The 23,440-nt window shown below is 39.8% G+C and overlaps 2 long non-coding RNA genes across 2 annotated transcripts; one reads left to right on the top strand and one right to left on the bottom strand.

Moving 5' to 3' along the window:
* The first annotated feature begins 17,915 nt into the window (after nt 1-17,915).
* On the top strand, nt 17,916-19,536 carry LOC121741283. The gene is made up of 2 exons (XR_006037824.1): nt 17,916-18,713; nt 19,333-19,536. It is a non-coding gene; the product is annotated as an uncharacterized LOC121741283 (long non-coding RNA).
* LOC121741282 lies at nt 18,347-19,325 on the bottom strand. Its single transcript, XR_006037823.1, has 2 exons — nt 19,096-19,325; nt 18,347-18,987 (listed from the first exon to the last, which is right to left on the bottom strand). It is a non-coding gene; the product is annotated as an uncharacterized LOC121741282 (long non-coding RNA).
* Nucleotides 19,537-23,440: the final 3,904 nt, after the last annotated feature.

The following is a 23,440-nucleotide window of genomic DNA, read 5'->3' as shown; positions in this document are numbered from 1 at the left end:
ATGCAGCCATCGGGCAGCCGCCCAGAACGGGTCTGCATTGTGGATGCCCTAAATTTCATGGAAAAATATTTTCAATTACGATGAGATGGATGAAGTATTATTTATTTAGGTCATACTTTTTAACTAGCAAGTAAGTATTCAACTTTTCAAGTTTTTACAAATGAAGTTGTGGTAAAATTTATGGTGACCAAAATTTTAAAGTTTCTTTGATGCAAAATATTGATTAAAAATAGTCAAACAGAGGACTTCGATGTGATTGATGAGATAAACATTTTAGTATATGAGATTTAAAGTGATGATTTTTTATTTTATCATGTCTTATTTTAAGTGGAGCATTTTTATGTTTGACACAAGATTTTATACAGTTCTAGTTTAGAAAATATATCAATGAGAATGAGACATTAAAAAAATATATCACCTAGAATGGAACGAATGGATTATTTTGACTTAATTGTGAAAATAGTTTTCAACAATAATTTAATTTTAATTTATGGGTAAAAGTCATATACATCCAAATGTTAAAAAAACATAGTTTTGTATATTTATTTTTGTAATTGATGTAGAAAAGCATGTTTTTTTAATTTTTAATTGTAATTTGATATTTTGATCTATGCAAATATATCTAAAAAAACCTTTGACTTTTTAATAAAGTAGTAATAATGAGTACTATTAAAAATACCACATTTGAGCTTCTTCATAGCATATCGTCTTCAAAAAGAAGATTGACAATAAAAGATACTCCATAGTCTGTAGCAACATACTTAGGATCTATATTTGATTTGTTGTCTATCAACATGCGTCCTAGAATTAAATACTAGTATTTTGTGAAATTATTCTTGATAAACTATCGTAAACCATCCTATGAGAGCATCGGGAACGGGATCTTTGATACATCCCCAACAATTTTTACCACAACAAACGAACATGCAAGGAGCCAGCAATAATGACACATATCCTTCATGGATAGTGATAAAATACAAACTCTATATGTTGTACAAATTCTCAAATTATGATCTGGACCATTAGAAAATATCAACAGATGACAAAATTACGACAACAAAAAAGTCAACACATTGTCAATACAACATCAACCGTTGACACTGTTTTGACATTTTTTGTTGCTGTTAGTTGTCATCTATTGATATTTTCTAACGATCCATGTCATAGTTTAGATTTTGTACAATATTTAGAGTTTGCATTTGATTACATCCTTATATTTCCTTCCTTAAGTTGTATATGTTGGAATCGTACTTGGTCAAATGATTTTTGACTAATAATAAATATTACAAGACATCTAATTTTGTGAAATTAAATGCAATAACGTCGATCTACGTTCCGAGTAGATGACCGTAGTATATTCATTTTCTCAAATCCGATTCCCGGTGAGTGAGAAATAATATATTAAAGTTGGTCACAATAAAGCTAGAAATGAGCTGTGTGAAAAGACTAAGGGATTAATTAACTAAGTGTTAATTATCCCACATCGGGGATGATAGACTTCTTTGATGAAATATTTAATCAGATGAATTATTATGTGTAATAATTATCGTGGAATAAGACGGGTGATAGAGCCCACACGAGCGCGCCGCCGCCCGCCCGCGAGCCGCGTCCCGTGTCCCGTGCACCGGGTGCCTGGTGCCTTGTGCCTTGGCAATTGGTCTTTGGGCTGTTCTTTGGAGCTGGTCGTTGTGCGTGGTTCGAGCCCCGCTTGTTCTTTTTAGACCACCCCAAACTCCACGCTATCCCCGACGGGTCTGGTCCATGTCATGGTCCCGCTGGACCCCGACTCACAACGGGAGTCAAAAGGTCTCCGATGGACCCCGACGGTCCATGGTGTATCCCGTCGTGTAGCATGTCCAGGTGTGTCGTGTCTCTTCAGCTCCCACTAGCTAGTGCACCAGTCAATAACCTCCGGCGGTTACGGTCAAGCCATCATAGCACACATAATGGCTGTTGACTCCATCAATGCCCTGCAGGTGAACTTGGCCTATAAATAGGCATGCATCCATTGCATTCTAGACATAGAATACACAAGCATTCCTGCATACACGCTCTCTCCCTCTCTGCATATCTTCCCGTCGAAGCTCTGCCCCCGCCTTACTCCCGTTCGCCAGAGCTCTGTTGCTAGCGGTGCTCCTACTTCAGAGACGAACCGTTTTATCTTTGGGGACAACACGCTAAACCGAGAGCACTACCGGGGCGTATCTCGTCTTGCGGAAAGAGGACTCCTCGACTCGGCTTACCGCTTTCCACAGATATTTTCCCCGTGTAATTGTTTCAGTTTTTCCGTGTAATTTTCCTTTGTTTATTTTCATTGTAATTTTCGTCCGGCAAGACTTGTATCTCATTTCGACAACAATCGCAAGACGAGATATTCTTGCCACTAAAGGACTTTACACACACCAACTAAACTGAAATCAACACCTTTGCTTGGAGATGTCGACTGACCCGTCTACCGCCGCTGCCACCGTTCCATCCACCGTGTCCCCCGTCGCTCCCGTCAACACGTCGTCGGACATAACGATGATTCTGACTCCTGGCTTCTCAACCTCTTCATCAACAGCCCCTTGGGTGTTTGACGACCCATTTGGGACGGTTTCTGGATTCACCTCGAGTGGGTCGGTCGGTTCCACTTTCAGTGGTTCCATTGGATCCTTCATTGGGTCAAGTGTCGGGGCCTTCGGGCACAGCACGGGTGCTGGACCCTCCCGGGTCGGCACGGGTGCTGGACCCTTTGGGGTCGGCATGGGTGATAGCTCCTTCGGGGGCAGCACGGGTGTTGGACCCTTCGGGGTCGGCACGGGTGTTGGACCCTTCGGGGTCGGCACGGGTGCTGGATCCTTCGGGGTCGGCACGGGTGCTGGATCCAGTGGGGTCGGCACGGGTGCTGGATCCATCGGGGTCGGTACGGGAGCTGGATCCTTTGGGGTCGGCACAAATGCGGGGGCCTCCATGCTCCACGCAACTGTGGGGGGTACTGTGCGCCAACCAATTGTTAGCTCCTACGGGGGCAATGGATTTGGTCCATTCCATGAAACAAGCTCGGCACCAATGGCACCAAGGATGATGCCACCCGCTGAGAAGCCGTCAAAGTTCACTGGAACGGACTTCAAGAGATGGCAATAGAAAATGTTGTTCTACCTAACAACGTTGGGCGTCATTAACTTCCTCAAGGAGAACGAGCCAACCCCGCCAAGCGAGGATGAGGCACGTGTCGAGATGTACGTCGAGTATGACGCTTGGCGCATAGGAGACTATCTTCGTAAAAACTTTATTTTAAGTGCTTTAGATGATAGTCTCTATAACGTGTATTGTACTATTCCCACATCAAAACAAGTGTGGGAAATGCTAGATAAGAAGTACCGTAGTGATGATGCGGGTACTAAGAAATTTGTAATAGCTAAGTACTTGGACTACAAAATGGTCGACTCCCGACCAATCATGGACCAAGTGCAAGAGTTCCAGTTCATCATCCACGACCTCGCCGCAGAGGGAATGGCCCTGCCTGAAGCTTTCACGGCGGCACGGTCATTGAAAAACTTCCACCCGGCTGGAAGGACTTCAAGAGCTACCTTAAGCACAAGCGAAAGGATATGAATCTTGAAGACTTGATCGTGAAGTTGCGCATCGAGTCAGACGTGCGCAAACGCGATGGTTTGGCTAAGGGCCATGGCCCACCTGTTGCAAAGGCCAATCTGTTGGAGGGGAGCGGTCCCTCCAACAAACGCTCCCGTCCAATTGCAAAGGACAAGGGCAAGAAGAAGCAGCCTGCGAGGAAAGTTGAAGGCAACTGCTACAGCTGTGGCAAACCTGGCCACTTTTCCAAGGACTGCTGCAAGCCGAAGAAGAAGTCGGCTGCCCACGTTGTTGAAAAAGAATTCAAGGACTGGGATGAAAGTGACCTTGTTGATGTGGTCACGGAAGAAGTCAACCTTGTTGATAACAAAGGTGGCTGGTATATCGACACTGGAGCTACTGCCCACGTTTGTGCCGATAAGAGCAAGTTTGCCTCGTACACCGCTGTTGAAGGGAGGAAGATCAATATGGGGAATCAAGCCTCGTCTCAAGTCCTCGGCATTGGAGACGTGATTCTCATGATGACGTCCGGCGTCACCATCACTTTGAAGGATGTGTTGCACGTCCCGGACATCCGGAAGAACCTAGTTTTAGGATCAATACTAGTGAATAAGGGGTTTAAACTTGTATTTGAATCTGATAGGTTTTCTTTGTACAAGTTTGGGAAGTCACTCGGAAAAGGCTTTGTAACCGACGTACTTTTCAAGCTTAGTGTAGTTGTACGCCATGTCCCTAAGCCGTTGGCTAATAATATGAATGCATCTACTTCTTCTTACTTGGCTGAGTGTTCTAACTTGTGGCACAATAGATTAGGACATGTAAATCAAAATGCCATTAAAAGATTAGTAAGTTTAGATTTACTAAATGCAAATGAAGTAGAAACTCAAAACAAATGTGAAACTTATCTTGAGGCAAAAATGACTAAGTTACCGTTTCATTCGGTTGAACGGAACACGAAACCCCTTGAATTAATTCACACGGGCGTATGTGACTTAAAATTGGTGCAAACGAGAGGTGGTAAAAAATACTTTATCATATTCATAGATGATTGCACAAGATATTGTTATGTCTATCTTTTAAGAAGTAAAGATGAAGCAATAGAAGCGTTCAAAAATTATAAGAACGAAGTCGAGAATCAACTTGGATGTAAAATCAAAATGATTCGAAGTGATAGAGGAGGTGAATACGTAGCCCCGTTTGAGGAATTATGCAACGCAAGTGGTATAATTCACCAAACGACTGCAGAACGCAAGAATCGAACTCTCAAAGAGATGAAGAATGCATTACTGATCAGTTCGGGGATGCCATGTGGGGAGAAGCTGTTTTGACAGCCAACTACATCCTAAACAAAATCCCACTCAAAGGTAAGGACGTTACTACTTATGAGTTGTGGAAGGGAAGGAAGTCATCCTACAAATACCTCAAAGTGTGGGGGTGTTTGGCTAAGGTGATGGTTCCTCCGCCCAAAGAAGTTACAATCGGTCCTAAAACGGTTGACTGCATCTTCATTGGGTATGCACTTAATAGTAGTGCATATTGATTTGTTGTCCACAAGTCTGAAATACCGACCGTGACCGTGGGAACAACAATCGAGTCAAGAAATGTTGTATTTCTTGAAAACATATTTCCTCGCAAAGACAAGGAAAATATTGTACCCAATTCTAAGACGAATTGAGGATGAAGCCACTAGTTCTAAATCAGCGGATGAAGAGCCAGAATCGCGCAAGCGAACACGGCCTGATCCAAACGATGCGGTACCAAGACGTGGTAGCAGGGTCAGAACACCAAAGACATTTGGTCCTGACTACATTGCATTCATGTTGGATGAAGAACCAACATCGATAAAAGTAGCCTTTGCTGGCCCAGACGGGTTGCATTGGAAAGAAGCTGTTCAAAGCGAAATTGAGTCAATTTTTCTAAACCACACGTGGGTGTTGGTTGATCTACCTGAAGGTGTTAAACCTTTAGTATGCAAATGGTTCCTTAAAAGAAAGTTTAAGGCCGATGGAACAGTGGACAAGTATAAAGCTCGACTGGTAGTCAAAGGCTTTAAACAAAAGGAAGGATACGATTTCTTCGATACATACTCACCTGTAACGAGGATTACATCAATTCGAGTGCTTCTCGCGATTGCTGCTGTGCACAATCTTGAGATTCATCAAATGGATGTTAAGACTGCGTTTCTAAATGGTGACCTTGAAGATGAAATCTATATGGAACAACCTGAAGGTTTTGTAGTACCTGGACAAGAGAAAAAGATATGCAAGCTGGTTAAATCCCTCTATGGATTGAAACAAGCGCCATTGCAGTGGCACTTGAAATTTGATAACGTGATGTTATCAAATGGATTTAAAATCAACGAATGTGACAAATGTGTCTACATTAAGAACACTGATAATGGATACGTTATAGTGTGTCTCTACGTTGATGATATGTTAATCATGGGTAGTAACACCCAAGTGATTAACGACACGAAAGCCATGTTGAAGAAAAACTTCGACATGAAGGATATGGGTCTAGCCGATGTAATTCTTCGAATGAAAATTCTAAGAACATCTGAAGGAATCACCTTAACACAATCTCATTATGTTGAGAAAGTATTAAAGAGATTCAATGCCTATGATGGCATCCCGGCTAAGACGCCTATAGAGCTCAATGTTCACTTGAGCAAGAACAGAGGTGAGCCCGTTGCACAAGAAGATTATGCACGGGTCATTGGATGCATTATGTATCTTACTAATTGCACTCGACCTGATATTGCTTGCGCCGTGAACAAGTTGAGTCGTTATACGAACAATCCAAGCAAAGAGCATTGGAAAGCTCTTGTAAGAGTTTTGAAATATCTCAAGTATACTCAAAATCATGGGCTACACTTTTCGAGATACCCCCCGGTACTTGAAGGGTACTGCGATGCAAATTGGATATCCGATAACAAAGACTCACTTTCAACAAGTGAATATGTCTTTACTATTGGGGGTGGTGCTGTCTCGTGGAAATCCACGAAACAGACATGTATAGCCCGATCCACCATGGAATCTGAATTCATAGCTTTAGATAAATCCGCGGAAGAAGCCGAATGGCTTAAAAACTTCCTTGAAGATATTCCATGTTGGTCAAAGTCCGTGCCTCCAGTGTTAATTCACTGTGATAGCCAAGCCGCTATTGGGAGGGCAAACAGTGGCTTGTACAATGGTAAGTCTCGACACAATACCGTGAGACATTTGATCACAACAGAGGTGATTACAATTGACTACGTGAAGTCATTGGATAATCTAGCGGATCCGCTAACCAAAGGGTTAAATCGTGATCAAATGAATAAATTGCTAGAGGGAATGAGTTTGAAATCCACAAACTCGAGAATTGTCATAGTGGTAACCCAACCATGATGACTGGAGATCCCAAGAACTTGGTTCAATGGGAAAACTAAGGTATGAGAGTTCGTGTGAAACACTCATCTATATCTATTCCCTAGAGAGCAATAGAGTGTTTGAAAAACTTGCCTAGTGGTGAGGTTAAGTCTATGACTTTTAATGATTCCTAAAGGATCTCGTTGAGATGAAGTTCTCAAGGAGACTAAGTATGACAAGATACTTAACGAGGAATCACCTATGTAAGTGTGAAGTGGGGCCGCTTCAAACTATACACTTATGAATCCAAAGTGGTGTCCAAGGCCTGAAATGGACACAAAACGTGAGAACGGATGAGGTTGAGGTGTTTAAGTGTTAACATCATTGTCTCGGTGCACGCCGTGAAGGAATAGTTCAAAGCATCGCGCTACTAGTCTGCATGTGTATCCGATGGTGTTGACTATGGATGGTTGAAAGCAAAAAACTACCTATCCTTATGCTTACAGACCTCTTGAGGGTTGAGCTTGTGTCTGCATACATATACATTTGGCAATTTCCACTCATGTGGGGGATTGTTGGAATTTTGCTTGGTCAAATGATTTTTGACTAATAATAAATATTACAAGACATTTAATTTTGTGAAATTAAATGCAATAACGTCGATCTACGTTCCGAGTAGATGACCGTAGTATATTCATTTTCTCAAATCCGATTCCCGGTGAATGAGAAATAATATATTAAAGTTGGTCACAATAAAGCTAGAAATGAGCTATGTGAAAAGACTAAGGGATTAATTAACTAAGTGTTAATTATCCCACATCGGGGATGATAGACTTCTTTGATGAAGTATTTAATCAGAAGAATTATTATGTGTAATAATTATCGTGGAATAAGACGGGTGACAAAGCCCACACGCAGGCACAGGCGCGCGCCGCCGCCGCCCGCCCGCGAGCCGTGACCCGTGACCCGTGTCCCGTGCCCCGTGCACCATACACCAGGTACCGGGTGCCTGGTGCCTTGTGCCTTGGATCTTGGCAATTGGTCTTTGGGTGGTCTTTGGCCTGTTCTTTTTAGACCACCCCAAACTCCACGCTATCCCCGACGGGTACGGTCCACGTCATGGTCTCGCTGGACCCCGACGCATGACGGGAGACAAAAGGTCCCCGCTGGACCCCGACTCACAACGGGAGTCAAAAGATCCCCGCTGGACACCCGACGCATAACGGGAGACAAAAGGTCCCCGATGGACCCCGACGGTCCATGGTGTATCCCGTCGTGTAGCATGTCCAGGTGCGTCGTGTCTCTTCAGCTCCCACTGGCTAGTGCACCAGTCAATAACCCCCGGCGGTTATGGTCAAGCCATCATGGCACACATAAGAATCGAATGGCAAAGTCTCAAGCCTTTCGGAGTATCATGTCGAAGACGATGAAGGAAGGCTCGTCTGTGAGGGACCATGTCCTCGATATGATGGGTCATGAGGTCTTCCCCCTACCTTCCAACAGTTCAAGCTCAATTTCGAGATGAACAAAAGGAACTACACCTTGGCAGAGCTGTTGACTGAACTTTAGTCGGCAGATGACCTTATGGTCCAAGCTAAGGCGGTCATGATGACTTCAACGCCTCGTTCCTCTGTCTTCAAGCTTAACAAAGGAAAAAGGCAGACACCGAACTTAGAATCAGGCAAAGTGGCTAAGGGAAAGAAGAAAAAGAGGGCAAACAAGAAGCCCACGGGAAAGTGTTTCAAGTGTGGAGAAAAGGGGCATTGGAAGCCACTTGGGTAATTAACACGGGAGCCACTAATCATATTTGTTTTGATCCTGACTTAATGCAGGTGACAAGACGGCTACATGATCGTGAGATCGAAGTCCAGCTGGGCGACGCTACAAAAGTGGCGGTCGTTGCAGTGGGAGACGTTTATTTGCGTTTTAGTAGTGATAGATTTTTTATTTTGAAGAATGTTTTGCTGATACCTTCTTTTAGAAGAAATTTAATTTCAGTTTCTAAATTAGTTTTTAATGGATATTCAATTTCTTTTAATGACAACTGCGTTATTAAGAAAGATGGCTCTTATATCTGTCGTGGTATCATGGAAAATGATCTGTACACAATCACATCTACACAGTTTAATAATCGCAAATCAAAACTCAATACAACATCGAAAATTTCAAAGAAACGAAAGGAACCTTCAAGTTCAATGAACGAAACGTACTTATGACACCTTAGACTTGGTCATGCTAATGAAATGAGGATTCATTCTCTTGTTCAACAAGATCTAATTAAAGGTCTAGAGGAGGAACCTTTTCATAAGTGTGAGTCATGCTTAAAAGGCAAGATGACCAAGAGGCCTTTTCAGGCTAAGGGCAATAGGGCCAAGGAAGTACTTGAACTCGTTCATTCCGATATATGTGGACCAATGTCTACTGAAGCAAGAGGTGGTTTTCGATACTTCATCACATTCATTGATGACTTCTCGAAAATTGGATATGTCTATTTGATGATCCATAAGTCAGAGTCTTTTGACAAGTTCAAGAACTTTAAGGCTCAAGTGGAAAAGTACCATGGTAAGAGTATCAAATGCCTGCGATCTGATCGTGGAGGTGAATACCTCAGTGCCGAGTTTTTGAACTACTTATCGGAGTCGGGAATTGAATCCCAACTGACTGCGCCGGGCACGCCCCAGCAGAACGGCGTGGCTGAAAGAAGGAACAGGACCTTGTTAAACATGGTCCGATCGATGATGAGTTATGCACGGCTACCTATTTCGTTTTGGGGACATGTCTTGCTTTCTGCAAGCCATATATTAGACAATCTACCGTCAAAATCCGTACCTACTACTCCTTATGAGTTGTGGATTGGGCGCAAGCCCAATCTAGCACATCTGAAGATTTGGGGTTGTGTATTGGAAAATGATCCAACTAAGCTAGGATCAAGGACGGAGGTATGTTTGTTTATAGTGTACCCCAGAGGGAAGAAAGGTTATGAATTCTTTGGTCTCCGAGATAAGAAAGTTATTGTGATCACTCACGCCACATTCTTAGAGGAAGACTATGTAATGAATCATAAACCCAGCAGTGAAGTGGCTCTTGAGGAGCTAACTTCTGTCACAAGTTCCATTAACAAAGAACAAGTACCAAGTGTACAAACAATTCACGAAACTTCAACTTCTACTCCAAGTATTGTAGTGTCGCGCCGCAGTGGGAGGGTCTCGCATGAGCCGGATATATACATTGGTTTGGGGGAATCCATGGATCACTCCTCGGACAGCAATGTATTAGATCTCTGGAACTTTGCGGAGGCGCTGGCAAATGTGGATCATTGCGAGTGGGTAAAAGCAATGGATTCAGAACTACAATATATGATAGACAAAGACGTCTACGATTTGTCTGTCCTACCCGAAGGCTGTACTGCCATTGGGAGCAAGTGGATATATAAGCGTAAACGTGGACCCGATGGACGAGTTAAAGTCTTTAAGGCAAGACTAGTGGTTAAGGGGTATACCCAAAAGGAAGGTGTCGATTACTATGAAACTTTACATGTTCTATGATGATTGATGGATATTTAATCGTTTGAGTTGTGATTTTATTTGTTAAAATCTAGTGTAACTTACGCATCGCCTATGTACTTGTTGTGTGTTATGGTTAATGTGCTTTCAATGCCTTAGAAACTTGCATGCATAGCTAGTACTCCCTCCGTCCGGCATTAGGAGTCCCAGTTTACCATTTTCATCCTTCCGACATTAGGAGTCTCGGTTAGACATTTGCATAAAAAGTGAAATAAAAATATTATAAAATAAAATACTAAAAATCACAAGTAAAAACACATTCAAAGAATAAAGCAAACAATAACGCAAATGGGTCCCACATTCCATTATCACACACTTCAATTATTAACATTTCTTAAAATCCGCACCCAACTCAACTGGGACTCCTAATACCGGACGGAGGGGTGATAAGGCTCGTTTCATGCATTGGTTTTTGGTGATATTACATGCCTTTTTGGGGAGATAATGCGCAAATTTGAGATTAAGTGTGCAGATATTGGCTGGGTGAAGTAGATGCTGCAAATTGACCGAGCAGATGCTAAATGAACAGAAAAGGAGTAAAAAGTGTCAAAAATCCACTAGGTCAAGGAGCAGATGCTGCCGGACCTAGGAACGCACACAAATTACCCGGGGTGGGGAAAATGGAACAGAAAAGGTGAAGAAATGAGCAGATTTAAAAGATCATATTTTAAGGGTACAAACGTCAAATCATGAAGAGCATACCCTAGGGATTCGAGCTTGAAGCCTCCATATATAAAGGGACCAACATGAATGAAGAAGGGAGCGCTCAACGCTATGGTAGTTAGGTAGGAAGTTCTCGGTAGCGCTTAACGCTACCATTCTCGTAGTTTAGGTAGAAAACTCTCATAGGCGCTTAACGCCACCACTTTCTTAGCTTAGTTTAGTTTAGTTGCTGATTTCTTAGCTTAGTTCAATGGTTTCGACGGTGGAATTGACGACTCCGCCTTTGGATCTCGACCTATTTCTGGTTTTATGAAGCTTTGGTGTTTATTTTCATGTTGATGATGCTATTTACTCATGTTTCTTGGATGCTTTTCGCAATTGGTGGCTTAAATGTTTAGATCCATGATGTTTACATGATTTCCAGTATGTTTAGAGGTTTAGATCTAGTTATTCACGTGCTTGATTTCTGAGATCTGTTAGTTTAGGTGGTGCATGCAAGGCTAATCTGTGTTTATTCCGCTTTCTGCTTGGTCCAGGAGAGTAGATCTGGCAGTTCTAGCTTGAATTTCATGTTTACGTTTCGTTTTCGATGTTGGATTGTGGTGGATCTGAATTTGTGTTGGTGGATCTGAAGTTCTCTGTTTCTATTCTGCATGATTATGGCTGTTTACTATTCGATCTCGCATCTGCTAGACCTAGTAGCGTAGATCTGTTAGTTTAGGTTTTAATTTCATGTTTAAATTTAGATCCGAGATTGCTCTGTTTTCATGGTGTTTAATGCTCTATTTTGTTCTGTATTTCCCGTTGGATTCATGAAGAAGATGAAGTTTGCTGGTAGTTAGAATCAGAGCTGCTTTAGTTTGTTAGTTGCAGCTTTCTTGTCAGTAGCTATTTAGGAAAATCTGTTCTGTTGTTTTTCTTACGCTCTGCTGTCTGGCTGCTTTAGGAAACTTATTTGCTTGACCCAGGAAATTCGGTGAATGTTCCAAAGTTAAATTCAGTTTCGAATCATGCATGCATTTATATTTCAAGCAATTTCCATTCTTTGGACCCAGTAGATAGAATAGATTAGGTTTAATTTCCCAAGTCTAGTAGTTAAAACTCAACCCTCTCGTTGCGTGGCAGCAGCTGATCACTTCTCCGTTTGTGTCGTAGAAACAATCTCGAGTAGGTCCCTAGTCTCTGTGGTTCGACCCCGCTCTTGCCGCTTATACTTCGTAATATTTGTTGCATTTGTGGGAAATTATAAATCTTGTTGAAAGGAGGAACACGTGCATACGACACACGTGCAAAAAATCCTCCCTTCAAGGGGGTACATGTTTAGTTATCCTTTGAATGTTGATGTCTGCTGCTTAAGTGATAATTGAACAGTAAAACCTCAAACTCCAAAATATAAAGCGATAATTACAACATGTTTGTATATGGCATCCATAAAATTGATCTAAGTACGAAGTAGTGACCGACCTGTGTTTACGGGAGGAACATTACCACTTTGTATGTTTAGATTTCTCTCCATAAAGGTTATTAAAATCGGTAAAATTAGTTTTTCAGTAATATCGCGACTGGTCTTTACCAGAGCAATATTGCTGCTAAATTATAAAGACTTGTACGTATTTTAATGATGCTTGGAGAGAGCTATAGGAGGAGTTTTTTGTCCGGTTCGACCTTTCTTCAGAGGAGTTTACACATAAGTAAGTAATCCTTAGTGTTTAATTTTATGGTTAAAACGCTTTAGCAATATTAGTCAGTCATGCCATTTTTGTGGTCTCTGGACTATCTGACGGAGCAATATTGCTTTGAAATTATAAACACTTGTATTTTAATAATGCTTGGAGAGAGCTATAGGAGGAGTTGCTTGTCCGATTCGACCTTTCTTTAGAGGAGTTCACGCATAAGTAAGGAATCCTTAGTGCTTAATTTTATGGTTAAAACGTTTTAGCAGTATTAGTCAGTCATGCCATTTTTGTGGTCTCTGGACTATCTGACGATATTGTGGCCAGTAAACCTAATGAATTTCTTACATGAATATGACATTGCTTCCTAGTTGAAGACCGTTTGTGCTTGATTTTTATGGATAAGATGTATGAATTGTTTTGTGGTTTTCTGTAATTTCATTATATTTTACATGTTCATATTATTGGTGTTTGTTCTCAGCTTGAACGACATGTGCTTACAACTTGGGACATTTATAGTGTAATTCTTAAATCAAAGGAATATGTGGAATGGAAAAAGAGACTCGATACTGGTCGGTTGGCTGGTGATCTAAAATTGATCCTCACTAAAGATCGTCCTTCTGCCTTTCATTCATCAGACAAGGATAGAGAAGCTTGTGATCGGTGGCATGCTGCCAGTAGTCATGTCAAACAGTTTTTGTTGGCCTCGATCAGCAATGTTCTTGCTGGATTGACAAGCCCGACCGGCCGTTGATACAAGAGCCCAAATGGTTTGATGGGTGTCCACCAAGTGTCTTATGAGATCGGTGGTGAACACATTGAGGAAAACTGTCTTGCAGGAAGACCATAACATGAGCGACTATGTCGTGGAAATGATGGATGGTTTTGATAGACTTGAAACGTTGGGTGGGAAGATAAGCACGGAAACCCAACAACTCATGATCCTCGATGGTCTTCCAAAGAGCTATGAAAATGTAAAGATTTTGTACACTTTTCGACCAACATCTCTTCTAGTACTCTTTAGCAAGATTATTGATGCCCAAATCAAGCTGAAGAAAATGCAAAGAAATATGACAAAGAACTCTTCTAACCTAGGACGCATGTCCGACATGGCAGAAAGTTTAAGTCAAGTTCATACGAAGAGGATAAAGGTTTAATTTTAATATAGCCATAACACTTTTGTGTTTTTGAAATGGGAGTTTATTTTGCTCATATTTACTATTGTTGAATTTTAGTTTTTGATATTTTGGATATTGCTTTTTATGTCACATTTGATTATTGGTTTGGAATTTTTATTCCTAGATTATCAATTACTGTTTTGAAAAATTAATAACGTTTCATAAATTTTTCATTATTGGAAAATGAATTTTGATTATCCAATTACTAATGACATCGAATGAAACCAAATTTAATATCAAAATATTTACTTGTGTATATTCTTGTTGACCAGTAAATATTTTGATATTAAATTTGGTTTTATTCGTTGTCATTATTAATTGGATAATCAAAATTCATTTTTTTAATAATGCAAACATTATAAAATGATATTGGTATTTCAAAACAATAGCTGATAATCTAGGAATAAAAATTCCAAACCAATAATCCAATGTGCCATCAAAAATAATACCCAAAATATAAAAAACTATTCAACAACCGTAAATATAAGCAACTATTCAAAAACACAAAAGTGCTATGGCAATATCGAAATTAGATCTTTTTCCCTTTCATATGAACTAGACTTGAATTTTCTGTCATGTCAGACTCACGTCCTAGGTCAAAAGAGTTCTCTATCGCATTTCTTTGCATCTTTCTCATCTTGATTTGGACATCAATAATCTTGCTGAAGAGTACTAGAAGAGATGTTGGCCAAAAAGTGTATAAAATCTCATTCTTTACATTTTCATAGCTCTTTGGAAGACCATCGAGGATCATGAGTTGTTGGGTTTCCGTGCTTATCTTCCCGCCCAACATTTAAGTCTATCAAAACAATCCATCATTTCCACGACATAGTCGCTCATGTTTTGGTCTTCCTTCAAGATAGATTTCCTCAATGTGTTCACCACCGATCTCATAAGACACTTGGTGGACACCCCATCAAACCATTTGGGCTCTTGTTGTAACATCTCAAAAATGAACCAAGATGAAAATTGTTTTTTTTATTAGAAAATCAAAGAATCATGATTTCTTTTCAAATAATTCGATATGGAAATTATTCGACAAATTGACAGGAAATAGCACAATATGAAGACTAAACGTATTTGAGTGTTAAATGTGTGTTTATTTAAAAATAGGCGAACCAGATTCAATTGCAAGTAACAAAGGGGTTTTATTGACATGGACAGGTAGTGTACTCGTATTCTAGAATTTAATGTTTTTAACTTTGATAAATAATATTGTTATGTGCTTTTATGATTTGTTTGCTTATGCAATGGAGCTTAAATATAATTGTGGGAAATATGAGACTTCTCTAAGTCTATGTGATATTGTGGAATAGTTGAATAGTGATCAAAGTTTTTGTGGGCTGTATAATTTAATGTGGATTTGACAGGAATAGGAACAGTATATTGAAAGGTAAGATGGTGGAGATTGTTGGTTTCATATATTGAAATTGTGAATATGCCTATGATATGCAAAGTAATTTAAATGCTTTTATGTGTTGAGCAATGTGATAAAAGATGTGAATATATGCGTTATGCCTCATTTCTTCAGTGAGTCACAGGGTATAGTTGGCATGCATAGGACAGCAGTACTGTACACATGTTTGATCATTCGTCTTCTGGAAAACCGAAGCGATTGTCTATATGATATGTTGATAGATGATATGTGCCATATACGGGTAATATATGACAGATGCCTTACGATAGGCTATATGAGAGATGTACAACATCTGATAGTATCTGATCAAGATGTATATGACAGATGCCCTCATCGGGCTACTTATAGTGTCCATGTACCCGTGTCCACCACTAAGCAAAACTTACTTGGGGTTGAATGTGTTATCTATTTGAGAAATAATAGTTGTGCTTTGACATTTATTAAATGATTATGATTATCTCAAAGTATGTATATTGCTTTGACTGATGAATGATGTGTTATACTATGATATATGTGTTATATTATATATATATATATATGTGTGTGTGTGTGTGTGTGTGTGTGTGTGTGTGTGTGTGTGTGTGACTCAAAGAAGCTATGTGCCTAAAACGATCCAAAGTATAGCGATTATTTTCAAAAGCTGTATATTGTGTTGATTGATCGATAAAGTGATAAGTTGTGAGAGTATTATGTAATATTGTACTATAATTGCGACATGTATTAATTTGGATAATAGGTGACACATTGTTGTTGAAAGTAATTTGTGTTTTGAAAATAAGTATCTATTAGTTGTTCGATTTGAGGGTATTCTTTGGGGGTATGTTATGAATGACTCAAGGTAAATGCTCTATTGATTAATGAAAGAATGTGATAAAGTTGACAGGAGGATGATATGTTATATGGTGATGAATCTGACAGGTAACATGTTAATATCGAAAGTATAGTTCGATTGTTATGATTATGTTTGTTACATGATTTGACAGAATTTTTATTATAAAAATTGGTAATATTGATTGATATCAGATTGGGAGGTAAATATGAATAGATGTATACAACATTCCAGGTAATAAAGTGATTGTTTTGTAATAGCATTATAAGTTGAAATCTTAGGGATTATATTTTGGAATGCGATTACACTACTAGATTAAGCTCACTCCCCTTTCTTCTCCCTTTGCAGAGTATAGTAGCGAGAGATCTCGCTAGTTGGGCAGCTGCGCGTATCAAGTCACTATCTCTTTTGTCGATAAAGTTGAAGTACTATATGTGGCATGCTTAGTTGAGGTTTTATAAATATGGATAGTTGGATAGATTATTTTTGTTGTAGCGTGTTGGTAAGTATGTATTAGTGTGTGTCTGGTTATGTCTCAATAAAAAAACATGCAGATAGAAAGTCAGGTTCTTAATAAGAGGTTGAGCGTATCAAAAATTTGACACCAATTATTCGTTTTTGCAAAACGAGTAAGGGGTGTTACACTTGTATCAATGGTCGGTCGAGCTTGTCAATCCAGCCAAGAGCATTGCTGACCGAGGCCAACAAAAACTGCTTGACATGACTACTCGCAGCATGCCACCGATCACAAGATTCTCTATCCTTGTCTGATGAATGAAAGGCAGAAAGACGATCCTCAGTGAGGATCAATTTCAGATCACCAGCCAACTGATCAGTATCGAGTCTCTTTTTCCATTCCACATATACATCAGAATTATGTTGCTTTGACTTAAGAATTGCACTATAAATATCCCAAGTTGTAAACACATTTCGTTCAAGCTGAGAACAAACACCAATAATATGAACATGTAAAATATCATGAAATTGCGGAAAACCACAAAACAATTCATACATCTTATATCCATAAAAATCAAGCACAAACGGTCTTCAACTAGGTAGCAAAGAGAGAATTATCACAAACACTGCAACCATACCAATAGGTAGCCAATGTCTGTCTAGATTGTGAACTTGTTTTTCTTCTTACTAGATCTGGTCAAGCCCCCTACTGAGAACCCATCAGATTCCCTACTTTAACCTTCTTAGTAAGAAGTCTTAAACTTGTTTATTTACATTTAATAAATAAACCATTATATTATATTATCTATTCTCATAATTAGGTGAACAAGTGGATGTGGCGTTATCTCGTATACGTGCATGAGCTGATAGTACAAGACCATGTACGCTCGAAGCATGCCCCAGCACTGTGACCTCAATCCAAGTCACTAGACTGGTCAACCCATAAGATGACACACGATCTACCATAGGTGTATACTAATCCAAGTAGGGTTTGCTGCCCTACAAGGATCCGAATTCAATTTAAATAATATATGGCAAAGCCACTGCAGATAGGCACATTAAAACCAAAATACGGCATAATAAACATATTCGCATTTCATTCCCATCGATAAAAATAGTTAGGAAATTGTCCTTATTTCCACCTCAAGTGCTTAATCCTCGATTAAATTCTTTCCCTTACGATCTTGACTCATTTGCGAGAATTCACCTTTAGAATTTAAATAACAAATTTATTAACACAAAGAATCAAGTAAATAAATAAGATGCATACATCCTAAAACTTCGATTATTTTTATCGATAAGATTTCAAATTTTTCCAATTAGAAACTTAGGTATTTCGTTTAAACTTAGGTATTTCGTTTAATTTCGGCCGGCCGCTCACGTTTTCAACAAGCTCGTGTCCTCGTTCTCAAAATTCTTCTTCTCCTTCAGTGTGAGTTCATAAAACATTATAATTTAACTCTCGCCCCAACAATAATAAAAGCAGCAGCACGCACATTTAATCCATTCTAGTCCAAACAAAATTTCCGTAGGCCCAAACATAATCATACCGCCCACTATTATTAATTTGCCCAAACCAAAAATAGTGTAGAAGCCCAAGTCTAAAACAAACCCAATCAATTATTTGGCCCAAAATAAAAGAAGTAAACAAGGAAAAAAGGAATAAAGTATTAGTGGTAAAACAATAGAAATGAAACATATACTCCCACTCCGTCATACACACGTACACCCTCCAACTTTAACAATCATCAAATATTTTAAAGAAATAAAGCAAAAGAATGACAAAATACTCTCTCCTTTCTTCCCAAAAATGGGACTCAAGCACACCTCCAGAAAGGAAATTTCCGTCGACACGAATTGAATAGAAATTAGAGCTCCGTCTCCCTCATGCTCTCGCCGACCACATCGAAAACGATATTTCCAATTCACCGCTGCAGATCGCCGTCGCACTGCCCCAATCGACCGGTCACTGCCTCGATCCACCCCGATTTGCCCCGTTTCCCCATTAAAGGTAAGATCTTGATTTATTTATGTTCGAATCTTAATTCGGGTTACTTCGATTTATTCGATTAATAGAATGTATGGATGTAGTAGTATGAAATTCGAATTGGGTGGAAGAAGTGTATACCTTCAATAACAGACTGTGAGTGCAAGAAAAAAAAACATAGGCGCTACTTCCTCCCTTGATTTTCTGACAGAGGGTTTACAGCGTGTTGTTTCCGCCATTCGAAGAATAGTTGTAGGGAGATTACCTTAAGATCGATTGGATTTGGTTATGAAGAAGCCTGTTCAAGCAAGATTTGCAGATTGTGTAGAAAACAACAATTTGTGAATTAGCAAAAACGTGTGGTTATAGGAAGGAATAAATCGTGAAAAGTTACGAGGCCGATTACCTTGACCGAGTGAGTGAGAGTCAAGAGGATTGGCCTTGCTCTCGTGAGTTCTTGCAAATTCTAGAGAAACTTAATTTGTGAAAGGAGTATTATGGAAAAGTGGCGGTAGGAGAGAGCATAGGGTTGGGGAAATAAATACCGTGATTGTGAATGAATTAAAGAGGGCAAATAATTTCCAAATTGATTGAGATATTAAAGGCGGATTGACTGGTTTTAATTGTGAACTTTATTTTGCAGATTATGGGAGAAGGCGAGAAATCGCTTCAAGATGGGAGAGGAGAAATCTTTGCAGATTTAATTTTTTGCAATTGAAGATCTTAGAATTTAATTAAATTAATTTGGGCTCAGATCCCTTGTATTTTATTTAAATTGTGTAGCTCATACTTTATAAGTATTTTACAAGATTGGATTTGTATCATTTATTTAATTTATCGGATCCAATATGGAATTGAGTCCAATAAATATTCCTCAAAGAAAAGAATTATTAATATTCAAGTTGTGATTTCATCATTACAATTTCAAACTAGTAAAGCTAAGTTACCTTGTGCCTTGCAATAATCCCAACCATTCAAATAACAATTAAATTCACCAAGCACCGATTATTCAAAAAACCACGTAACGTAATCAACAAAGTTAACTCAGTCAATGCACAGTCAAAACTCCAAATCGAATTAGGTCATAAGAATATCAAATAACCATCTCACTCGTTATTTAATTCACGGACTTCACGTCATTAAAAGCATTAAATTATAAAATATTGTACTAATCTACTTTAACAAACTCTCCAAGACATGTTTCCTCTTTAACCCGCGCAACACCACGTCGCGCCAAGTATACATGTGGTCCTCCATCTTAGCTGGCTTGTCCGCGGTTTCAACACATGCGAGGTTGATCATTGGCTCCTTTTGTGCCGCACACTCCTTACTCTTCTTTGTCTCATTCTCAGCTTCAGCTCTCATGGAGTTCGTGGTTGTTCTGGCTTGCGCACAACGCACTTCAGCTTGATCAGCTTGACGGTCCAGTGACTTGATATCATGGATCGTGGCTTGTTGATCAACTCGACAGGTGGCGGCTTGATCAACTTGGTTAGCAGCGGCTTGATCAACTTGGCTAGCAGCGGCTTGACCAACTTTGTTATCTCTTTCAACTTGATCAACTTGGCATGCAACGGCTTGACCAACTTTGTTATCTCTTTCAACACACCCCCTCAATCCGAGTGAGGCTAGAGATATTATTCCCAACCTTTCTCTCAGCTTCACGAAGGGTTGATGACTCAAGGGTTTAGTGAATATATCTGCTATTTGATCGCCCGTTGGAACATGCCTCAGCTCCGTCTCCCTGCTCAGAACCTTATCTCGAACAAAGTGGCTATCTATCTCAATGTGCTTAGTTCTTTCATGTAAGACAGGGTTAGAAGCCGGTGCAATTGCACTCAAGTTGTCCACCCAAATCACTGGACTCCCTTTCTTCTTAATCTTCAATTCAATGAACGAAACGTACTTATGGCACCTTAGACTTGGTCATGCAAATGAAAGGAGAATTCATTCTCTTGTTCAACAAGATCTTATCAAAGGTCTAGAGGAGGAACCTTTTCATGAGTGTGAGTCATGCTTAGAAGGCAAGATGGCCAAGAGGCCTTTTAAGGCTAAGGGCAATAGGGCCAAGGAAGTACTTGAGCTCATTCATTCCGATGTATGTGGACCAATGTCTTCGGAGGCAAGAGGTGGTTTTCGATATTTCATCACATTTATTGATGACTTCTCGAATATTGGATATGTCTATTTGATGCGTCACAAGTCACAGTCTTTTGACAAGTTTAAAGACTTTAAGACTCTTGTGGAGAAGTATCATGGAAAGAATATCAAATGCCTACGATCTAATCGTGGAGGTGAATACCTCAGTGCCGAATTTTTGGACTACTTATCGGAGTCGGTAATTGAATCCCAACTGACTGCCCCGGGCACGCCCCAACAGAACAACGTGGCTGAAAGAAGGAACAGGACCTTGTTAAATATGGTTCGATCGATGATGAGTTATGCACGTCTTCCTATTTCAATTTAATTAGTAAAAAGCTAATTGGGTGAGGCCTGATCCAAATTCTTCCTTAGATCCTTGACTGAGCCTAATATGTGACTTATATAAATAGGAGAATAAAGGAGACAGAAAAGACACTTTTTTCTATCAAAATTTTCGTCCCCCTCTAGAGAGAGAGAGTTCGAAATTTGTGTCTCCTCCTTGACCAGTTTCTGTCTTCGTTATTCAAGTCCTAGTACGTTGGTGAGATTTGCCCACACAAATATCAGCGTATAGTCCGGGACACCAGTCTGAAGATCCGAGGTCGAGTACTAAAGATCTTCACGTGGAGAAGACGCAAGCTATCTTCGATTCTTGATCAAATCAACGAGGTAATTTGGCTAACTCCGTAGTATGCATGTTTTAGGGATTTTATATACTAAAGCATGATTTTAATTCAAGTTATGAGCATGATACATGTGATAATTACGCTAATAGAATTTGTCTAAATAATCTGCTAAATAGATCAAATTTATGTGATCGGTAATTTATGCACGCTTCCGCTGCCAACCTCTTCAGGATCTCCTATCATCTAGGTCTGTTGCCCAATCTGAGTCAGAGAACGCACAAACCTCACCAGTAGACTTTCTAATTTGAATTCCATAATCAAAAGTCCTTGAAAGATATCTTAAGATCCTCTTCACAACCCTCCAATGTGTGTCTAATGGTTCAGTCATGTACTGACTCACCTTGTTGACAGAAAAATTGATGTCTGGTCTGGTAATAGAAGCATATTGCAGAGCTCCTACAATGCTTCTGTAGAGTTTTGCATCAGAAACTGGTTCTCCAGAGTTTTTGCTCAATTCTGAGGTGGAAATCATTGGAGTTGGACAGCCTTTAGCTCATGTCATGTTAGCTTTCTTTAAAAGATTTTTGATGTAGTTGGATTGGCAAAGATGTAGACCTCCATCAGTAGTCTTGACAACTTCAACCCCCAAGAACAGGCTCACCTCCCCAAGATCTTTTAATGAAAAACAAGAGTTAAGCTGAAATATCACCTTCTGAATAGAGTCTTGAGAAGTCCATGTGATGAGCATATCATCTACATATATAAGCAAGTAGATAACCTCCCCCACATCTATGTCTAATGAACATGGAAACATCAGATTTACTCTGGGAGAAGTCAAGCTTGATCAGGATAGAATGAACTGTGAAGAAACATGCTCTGGAAGCTTGTTTTAGTCCATATACTGCTTTGTTGAGTTTGCATACCAAGTGAGGACCCCCTTGTTCAAAACCAACTAGTTGCTTCATGTAGATGTCCTCCTTAAGCTCACCATTAAGAAAGGCATTATTCACATCAAGGTGAGTCACTGTCCAGCCGAGAGACACAGCAAGACTAAGGATAATTCTGATTGTAGTAGGCTTCACAACAGGGCTGAAAGTCTCATTAAAATCAAAACCAGGCTGTTGAGAGAAGCCTTGAGCCACTAATCTTGCTTTATATCTAGCAATACACCAGTCAAGTGAAGCTTAATCTTGAAAACCCAAGTGCAGCCTATAAGATTCTTGCCTGAAGGAAGTGTTAATATCCAAGTTTTATTGTTAAGAAGTGCAGTGAATTTACTCAACATAGCAGATTTCCAGCAGGGAATAAGTAAGGCTTCTAGAGCTGATTTAGGAAGATGAGATGACACAGAAAGAGTGAAGACTCTGGGTTTAAAGATTTCAGATTTTGATCTGGTTGTCATTGAGTGAGTTGCCTGAGTGACTGCTGGAATGATTGGAGGGACATCATGAGGTGAGGAATCAGGTGACTGAACATCAGGTGATAAAAGTGATGAGGGACTGCTGACAGAATCTGCACCAGATGAGTAATTTGGTGCAGTGTTTTCTCTATGAGGGGAAACAATAGGTGCAAGGATTGGAGACAAGGAAGAAGAATGATCACATGATGATGGTGGTGGAGCAACAGAGGCAGTAGGAGATGGAGAATTTTGAAATGGAAAAACAGTTACATCAAAGATGACATCTCTAGTCACCATGACCTTCCCTTCAGGCAGAAGAACTTTATATCCTTTGTGAGAGGAGCTATATCCTAGGAAAATCCCTTTAACAGACCTAAATTGAAGTTTGTGGTTGTTATAGGGTCTAGTATAAGGAAAACACAAACAGCCAAAGACTTTGAGTGCTGAGTAGTCAGGTTTGGAGTGAAAAAGAGCCTCATATGGGGAAATGTTATTGATGATTTTGGATGGCATAAGATTAATGAGATAAACAGTTGTGACAAATGAATCATCCCAGAATCTTTGTGGAAGATAAGATTGAGCTA

This window comes from Salvia splendens, chromosome 7 (genome assembly GCF_004379255.2).
Source record: "Salvia splendens isolate huo1 chromosome 7, SspV2, whole genome shotgun sequence".
In the NCBI taxonomy this organism is placed as follows: Eukaryota; Viridiplantae; Streptophyta; class Magnoliopsida; order Lamiales; family Lamiaceae; genus Salvia; species Salvia splendens.
The sequence above is the reverse complement of the archived record's forward strand: the minus strand, read 5'-3'. Positions and strand labels throughout refer to the sequence as shown.